Source organism: Acartia tonsa, chromosome 3, assembly GCF_053477335.1.
Source record: "Acartia tonsa isolate MP-2025a chromosome 3, ASM5347733v1, whole genome shotgun sequence".
In the NCBI taxonomy this organism is placed as follows: domain Eukaryota; kingdom Metazoa; phylum Arthropoda; class Copepoda; order Calanoida; family Acartiidae; genus Acartia; species Acartia tonsa.
Window position 1 is genome coordinate 29,269,009 of NC_137262.1, and position 8,822 is coordinate 29,277,830.

Sequence of the window (8,822 nt, forward strand, 5' to 3'; positions counted from 1 at the left end):
AGGCTGCAGTTCATTAATCTGTAACGTCAGCTTCAACAACCAAGGATATCTCAGGGGAGCCATGTCTTACCTGCGTATTGTGATGAGAGGCACCTTTTTAGTGGTCAAGACATTCCAAATACTCTTACTATAATTGTCACTTGGCATTTCTAATGTATCTAGTATGAAGTAGTTTGTTCAAAAAAAGTTGATTGGGATCATATAAAAATATTTATAATTTGTTCATTGGGATTGATTGTCTTTTAGGATATTATTTATCATTCTGGTCGAATTATAAAAATTAATGGTAAACATGGCTCGATTTATGATATGGGTTTAAAAAAGGTTTGACAAATATCCGATGATTAAAACGTGATATATTAATTATAATAAAATATTCGTTGTTAATCGCCCTGCTAATTTGATTGAAACAAAGGCTTTGGTAAAGAAGTTAGGAGTATGACTCCATTATAATTTACTAATGGAAAATAATCTATAATCTTTTTAAAAAATTTCATTAAATTTAAATGCTTTCGACAAAAGCTTTAAAGATGTTAAGTTTTTTGATTGTCTTTTAATCGACTGAGTTGGCCTCAATAGTATTAGGCTATTTCATTTTTTAGATTTAAGAAATAGTTTTAGGCTATGTTTGCCATCTCACTCTGACTTCGAGGACACATAGAAAAACATTCATTAGTGGTCTATATATTTTACATAATATGAGCTAAAGTTAAAGCGCTTGACTTATCATAGTTATAAAGTACTTACTACAAAAAAGTGATCCACCGAAATGCCACACTTAATATTGTGTAGAATAATAAAACACTAGAAACAGTATTGCCCCGTCTACACAGCTATGCATACCACCTTGATAATTAAATATTTACAAAATGTTGTGGAGCTATGATTTGCAACTGGACCAGGCAATGGATATACAATATACGTGGATATTGTGACAGGGAAAAAATTGTCGTCAATTTAGGTTGTTAACAATGAACTCATTTATTGGTCAGTTCATTGATCAAGTGGGAGGGAAGTTGATTGGGGGTATAGCTATTTTACCCCGTTACGAGTTTGACCTTTTTAGAGAACATGAAAATCTGGTGTAACATCCAAGTAATATTATATCCATTGAACCAGACTGACAAATAATTCTCTGGAAAACTTAAATTTTCTACAGCAACATAATTATGATAATAATGGAACTTACAATATTCATCTCGTTCTCAAAATTTAAGATCATGATTTTATAAAGATAACAGGATGTTTGTGTGTCTGTGTCTAGCGAAGGAAAACTACCAGTACAATCTTTTATTTTGAGGGGGAAGTAAATAGGATCAATAAAGGTTTATAGCTTTATTTAGGAAGGGTACCTAAACCCTCCTTAAATAATTAGCCATTAAAAAAATAACATTTTCCCTAAAGGCCTCTAGGGGCAGAGTAGGTAGCATAAATATGATCTTAGATAGAATCTATGTTTTCAAAGGTCGTCTTTTAAACATGAATCAAATTTCAAATTTCTATTAAACATTAAAATAAACCTTGAAAATAAAGTAATATTAGATTTTAAATATTAATATTGTAAGCAAGTTAATATTAGATAATATCAATAAAGAAGAAAACTCTCTGAGATTGGAAGAAAAATTTATAGCATTTTTGGTATTCTTCTTATGTATGTCTGTTATTTCTCTAGGTAAATACAATAATAAAATATTATTTTTAAAAGGAAACTAATCTATTAGAATAAAGTATGATATAAGTAAGTTGAGGAGAGAGAGGACATTAGACTGTAAATCACACTGATACCCAAAGTTTATTGGCTTAATTAATCTTATTGGTTTAAAAACTTAGGGTACTTTTATTGGTTGGTTCAAAACTTACGTGTCCAAACCTTTCAACTAATAATCTAATCTACAGAAGGGATAACTTTGTTAATCAACGAGGATGTATAACAATTTATAATCCATTGTCGTATCCCCTTCAATAACCCTTAATTTATGTACTAGGTAATTTTTGTCACAAATGCAGCTATACTAAGATGGATAATAATTGTATCAGTATAGATGTATTATTACTCAGACAACTAGCTAGTTCCAGTGCAGTGGTGCCGTGGGGAACTTTTTCTTCTACTAGCATTTTGCTTTTTGCTTTTTGTAACAACTTGTCTGTGTTAATATTTCCAACGTTATTGGATGACATTCAAAGACCCAATTTTATGTCGGATTAGGGTCAACCCCTCCCCCCCCCCTCCCCGTGAACATACAGTAAACCCTTGCCCCCTCTATTCTAATTTACTTTAATTGTAGGATATTGAAAATTTTAATAAAGTCACAATTTGTCAGACACCACCCTTTATTAATCCATTTAGTTTTTAGTTTTGGCTTTCCAAAGATGTTATTATTTTAGAGTATCTCTTTATTCTTAAGTATATGAATGATATATATTATATATAATTATATGCTCATATCCGTTTCTGATTAAAGAATGACATTCTTGTAACAAATATATTTATAATTACAATATAATTAAATTAAAAGAAAAGAAAAGGATCACTTCAAAGAAAAAAAGTTATATAAAGGAAAGATTGGGATAAAAGAGTGTGTAGGATCGATATGGCAAATTATAGAAAAGCAACGATTTTGAAGGTTTTTTGCTTGCCGTCCTTGTAGACAAAAAGTAAGACATAATAATCATGATTTCATTTACATATTTAGTGTTTGCCTAATTTAATAAGAAATTAAATATTCATGTATGAGTAAACAAAATGTGGAATGCATTATCAAATCATAAAAAATAAGGGATATCACAAAAATTTTAGGTTTACTACATTATTTAAGTTTATTTACAGGTAAACTTCTGGTTAATCTGGTTAACATGTATTCTGTTAATTAGGGAATTACAGGGATAAGACAATGGCCGATAAAAAATGTACAAAACTAATGATGTTACACATAATTACCTTTTCTGTTGATTTTAATTAACACTCAAATTTATGAACCATCTTATCAAAATCAATTAAAGCTACCCCCCCCCCCCCTTCCCCCCAAGAATTTTTAGTCAACGAATAAGAAACCGTTATCATAAAACTTTGGGGACTAGTGTAATGTCCCATACCTTCGTGGTGTTAATCCTATACCTACTCATTTTCATACGCGATTCTATTAGGGGTCGGTAACCAATTGTCTTTAGTCGCGCAGTTTTAGCTGTATTAAAACTTTGGTAATATCCTCTTAAATTTTTTTTTCAATTTTGAAAATTTGATTACATACCCTCCCCCTCCCCCGACAGAGAACTCGGGCCGCAGAGCTCGGCTCCCTAACCTGCAGTGCTCAGCCCCCTAGCCTGCCTAGCCGCACTCGGCCCCCTTGCCTGCCTAACCTAAAATAGTTGTTAATTAAATTTTAACATTGAAAAAAAAGGACAACGCCAAAACTTTAATAATCTAGGTGTAATGAAATTGTATCAGTATTGTTGGACAAAATTGAAAAAGAAGAGAATATTATCATGTACCTTCAGTAAGATTTGCCAAAAAATAATTGTTACAGGTTAGTAGTTATAATTGGGGATGTATCGTCTTATCCCTTAAGATCTCCAGGTATTAGTGAATTCAAGACCCTTTTTATCAACTTTCGGGACTTCAAAATTATACTTTCATAATAAGAAGTGCGTTCAAATATCGTCTTCTCTCTTAAAAAAATGGGCATTTATTTAGTACCGAAACAAATTCCGTCCCTTTGTTCATCCATTTGACACGGATTGGTGGAAACGTGATTTTCTCGGCTCCCATTAAAGATAAAAGTTAGAAACTTTTTGTCAACATTTCTATTATTATAGACTATGGAGTATAATTAAGAATAAAAAAATCCGTAATATAAATAGATATATAAGTTTTACTAAAAATTATGTTAGGAGTGTTGACAGTAGAATTAAGGTCAGAAAGAAGGAGGATGTCTGCGCCAATGAGGTATAAGTATCATATAATCATCTATTATTAAATATTCTAATATATCTGTAAAAAATCAAAAAATTAAATAAAAACTTAAATCGCCTGTAAACACCTGTATAAAGCTTCTCTAAAACGTTTAAATAGTTAGCAAGGTCTTAACGGACAAACAAAAACCTTATTGCTTTACATAATTGGATTTACAATGTCTAAACTTCTTTGTTTCGTCATAAAATTTTACAATGCTCTTTGTCGCATAATTTTGTTTTCAATTCTATGACGTCATAATCATAATTATAATTATTGCCAGGTTAATGGATTTAGGATACACGTGGATATATTAACTAGGGAAAATTTGTCGTCAAGCTAATGTAAACCTTATTTATTGGTCAGTTTGTTCATCCAGTAGGGGGGGGGGAGGGGGATGTTTTAGGACGGTGATGGTGGGTATCGTTATTTTAGCCAGCTGCGACATTCCTTTATCAGAGTACATGAAAATCTGATGAAACATCCAAATAATAATAAAACTATTTGTCAGGTTAAACAGAGGACCCTCAAATAAAAGTATTCATTCTGCCATTTCCACGTCACTCAGGTAATCGACGATTTATTTTTTATTTAAACATGGAATTAAAGAATATCAAATTGAGTGAAAAAGGTAGCAAGCTCTTAAATCACATTTCATTATGAAAAAAAAGAGGAGGTAGTTTTTATTCTATACCGCTGAGGGGTAGCCTAATACTGAACCTTATATAACTTGCAATAACTTACTAATATAATTAACTTGCATTTGTGAACAATGAAGAAAAAGGGCTGATAAAAGTCCTCAGCACAGCTACTCTATAACTATCAGTAATCCAATTGGTTTCATTTTTTTGGTGATATTCTTAAAGTATGAAGCTTCAAAACTCTGCTTATATTAAACGAAATAATTCTTATTTCAGACAAAGTATAGAGAATATTGTGGCAGCAGACCCGTTTCCAAAACAAAGCAGAGTACCTGTACATTTATAGTTTTTATTTTGCAGATGATAAAGGGAAAGGCATTAACTATTGAATTTTTTTGTTATGTATTCCATTTTTACATACAAGCAAAATAGTTTATGTCTAAATTTATATATAAAAAATGCCAGTAAGATTATGAATTAAGGTTTGTAAGTGTGAAGTTTAAAAGTATTTTTATTATTAAGATATTTACGCCAACAACGATCAACTTAATTGTATGTAATTATGATCATCTTGTAAATAAATGTTTAAACAAATTGTTTCATTTTTTAATATATTGAAGGTTGCGTGATTATTAAATACTGCCCTATCAATTTCAGCACATTAGTTGGCGTAATGTAAACTAGATATAACAAATTCATCTTAAATCATTTTAAAATCAAAGCTTTTCTAAAATTAGGGACGGTCTGTCCGTCCGGAACGGATAGCTTTTTTCGTTAATTTCAGCATGTTAGAATTGTCCTATCGATAACAAACTTTGCATGGTGATTCCTTTAGTAGTTAAGTACGATTTATAATCGTAACCAGAATGTCTGTAAGTCCATATTAAACATGTTGATTTTTAACTTTTTAACAACAAATTTTTATGTGATATAACAATCCGATTGATCTGATTTTTGGAATACTGATTCCTAATACAACAAAGTACAATGTTATAAGCTAAGCAGCATAAAAAATGTTAATTCCTTAAACATTATCCTGTATTTAGTCAGTTTTTCAACAAATTTACTTATATTTTGTTTCGAATTTTATACATTTATATTCTGATTATTCAGTTCTGACTCTCTACAAGTGTTAATGTTCGTTTGCCCTACCGTTTCAGAGCTTCGCTTTTATGAAAGTTGTCATCCTTTTTAAGTAAATTACTTGGTTTTAAAGGGTTAGATTAACATTTTAACTTGTTAATTACACTATTTAATAAACGTTTAAACATAAATAAATGCTATAATTATTTATCCAAGTCTAAATAACATATGTTATACAATATCTTTCCCAAAAAAAAACAACAATCAGATATTAGTCCATTTATTCATAAAAAGCGAGAATATAAAAATACAAATGTGCAAAACCATACAATTAATTACATAAATAAAATCATGATAAAGTATAAAATTCTTTAAAAAGACAATAATCTTAACCTACATGGACGAATTAAAAAAACTGTTTCAACGAATATGGGTGGGTGAACTACAAAGGGAGGGAAGCTATGAATAAAAGACGCAAACTGAAGGTATCTACCAAATCATACAAAACATAACCAAAAACTTAAAAACCTGTATTTCAGGGATAAATATTGCATAACAGCATAATAAACATAGAAAGATCTTTATTAAGCAATTTTTGATACAATTAATTGGAAAAGAAAACAGTAAAATGTTTGAATCTGCTTTAAAATGGTTGTAAGAACCTTTAATTAACCATTTTATTGTCTTATACTGTCCTCAAAAAAACAAGTTGTTGGTTCATTTTTACTATTCTTTAAAAAGTCTTAATATTATTTTAGAATAAATTTTTCAGTATGGCTTCGAAACCGATTAATATCCGTTGAATTAGAACCGGTACTCAGCAATACTGAAAATCATTTACATCATTGTAACACGAATTATAAAATAAGAAAACCAATACAAGGAAATCTTTCAATAATACGATCTTAGAATGTGATTGTGGATGTCTGTCTGTTTATGAGTCTTTTAGGATCTTTAAAGGCGTTGCGATAAACTACAGCTCAGTATTGAGAAAATATTAGAACACTTTTGATTTAAAAAAGAATAATAGTTAATTTTCTCCATTGTATTACAGACAGCTTTCCGCATATGTGAATATGAAAAAAATAAGGATCATTAATTTTATGATTTTTTAATATTCGTAAAATTTGCTGTAGTATGGCTGAGGACCGATTCTAATCCTAAAACTAATCGGTTTCGAAGCCATACTGGAATATTAAGTAAAGGAATTTAAGACGTTTGTTTTAAAAAAATATATATAGTGGTACCAAAGTGTGATTGAATCTAAAATTGACTGGCAGACAACTTTTTTCTTATTGTCACCTATAACAGCGTTGTGCTGATAGATTTGTGCAAGATTAGAAACCTTTTTGCATGCAATTTTTCAATTGGCAAATTTTTATGTTTACATATTCTAGCAATAATATTAAAAAGAAATGTACATATCCTATTATATAAAGTAGTAAGGTTGTTTTGCCTTAGCTTAAGATATCGAGTACTGAGTGAGTAGATTGGGATTTCATTTTTCAAAGATGCTTCACATAGGTCATGGGGTGGTTATAGGTTATTTTATTTTGATATTCAAGTCTTTGTAAGGAATGTACAAGAGTGGTTTTATGCTCATAATACCTTCTTAGACTAACATGTTTAAATACAAGAAAAATAACTAAACTATGAACCAAAAATCATATCTGAATTTTCAGAATAGCAACTTCATTATTTAATTTGGATGATTTTATTGTAAATATGAAATGTTTGTTTGGTTCACAGTTTACATTAAATTGTGACATATTCATAATAAAAATATAAATGATTTTTATTCTATTGATTGCTAGAAATAAAACATTGTGACATGTTTTTTTAATAAATATGTATGTTGTAGGCATTGTATAAGATAGGCGATTTCTAGGATGACCCAAAATGTTTTCGCTAGCATACATATGAAAGCTATGTTTCTGTACAGATTTGTCTGATATTTACACCAACACGTTAACAACAAATGCTCAAAAATGAATGCTAAAGCTAATCTAATCTATCATTAAATGGGTTTCCAATGCTAATCAAACTACCAAGTTTTAGATTTTTTTGTAATAGTTGCACTGCACACCCAATTTTTGGATTGGCAGTGCTAAATAATTGGAACTTTACATGTCCACAAGCAAACATGGGTGCAAAATTAATGCGCCAAAAACTTTTCTGCCAATTTATTCTATGTTTTTCTAACCTAACCAAAGTTTTCTTCGACATTATTCTAAAAGCATTTTGTTGACATTATTGCAAAAGTTTATGATGACTGCATGACATTCAAAATTAATTTGTAGAATCAAAAAACCACTATAGAACCTGTTTTATAGATATTAACGTTGATATTATGACCAATATAAGCCTTATTATGACTGCAATACAAATTTTACCATAAAACTATAATTTGATAAGAAGATTATTAATATGTTAATACAAAAACAGAACATAAATTTAGCGAAACGATTCAAGAATTCCAGATTTGATTGCTGTAATGAAGAAACATAATTTGCATTAGGTTTTAATTGATCCGACATTCTTTACATTCTTCACTTTTTGTGTCTCATTTTTGCTTGTTTATCTTTATGCAAGACAAATCATTAAATTTCATAATTGTAAGTGAAACTATGAAAGGAAATAATAGAAAGGTTTAATGGATTACATAATCATTCTCTATTTTGTTATGACAACTTCATTTATCAATAGAGGCCCTTGGGGGGACGATTTCTCTTAGGAGAGTAGTGATACCTTCCCCCAAAATAGGTACAAACCTTTCCAGGACCTATGAGAATCTACCCTGTAAAGTAGAACCATATAGGTTAAGTGGTTAGCGAGATCCTTCGGTACACACACACACAGACAAAGATCCTTTTTTTATAAGGATTGTGTTATCCATGTATTGAAACCTGAAATCAGAAGTGTGGCTTAGGTTGGCTGAACTAAAATTCAGTGGCTGCGGCTAAGGGTTGTTGCGACTTAGGTCAGCATAGACAAGATTTAAACGAGGATTGTTACAACTTGGAGTGGCTGATCCTTTCTCCAAACTGCCCTCTTTTCTAATATTCGTAATTTTTGCTGAGACTTAAACTTTGTCAAAGCTGCGCGAATGAGTTGGCTGAGGCTTTAGATTCCTAAAAGCACGTTGATGA

The 8,822-nt window shown here is 30.3% G+C and overlaps 1 long non-coding RNA gene across 1 annotated transcript; it reads left to right on the plus strand.

Moving 5' to 3' along the window:
• Positions 1-1,533: 1,533 nt before the first annotated feature.
• Positions 1,534-5,185, plus strand: LOC145315187 (uncharacterized). The gene is made up of 5 exons (XR_013877972.1): positions 1,534-1,672; positions 3,426-3,524; positions 3,889-3,943; positions 4,461-4,517; positions 4,867-5,185. It is a non-coding gene; the product is annotated as an uncharacterized LOC145315187 (long non-coding RNA).
• The last annotated feature ends 3,637 nt before the right edge of the window (positions 5,186-8,822 follow it).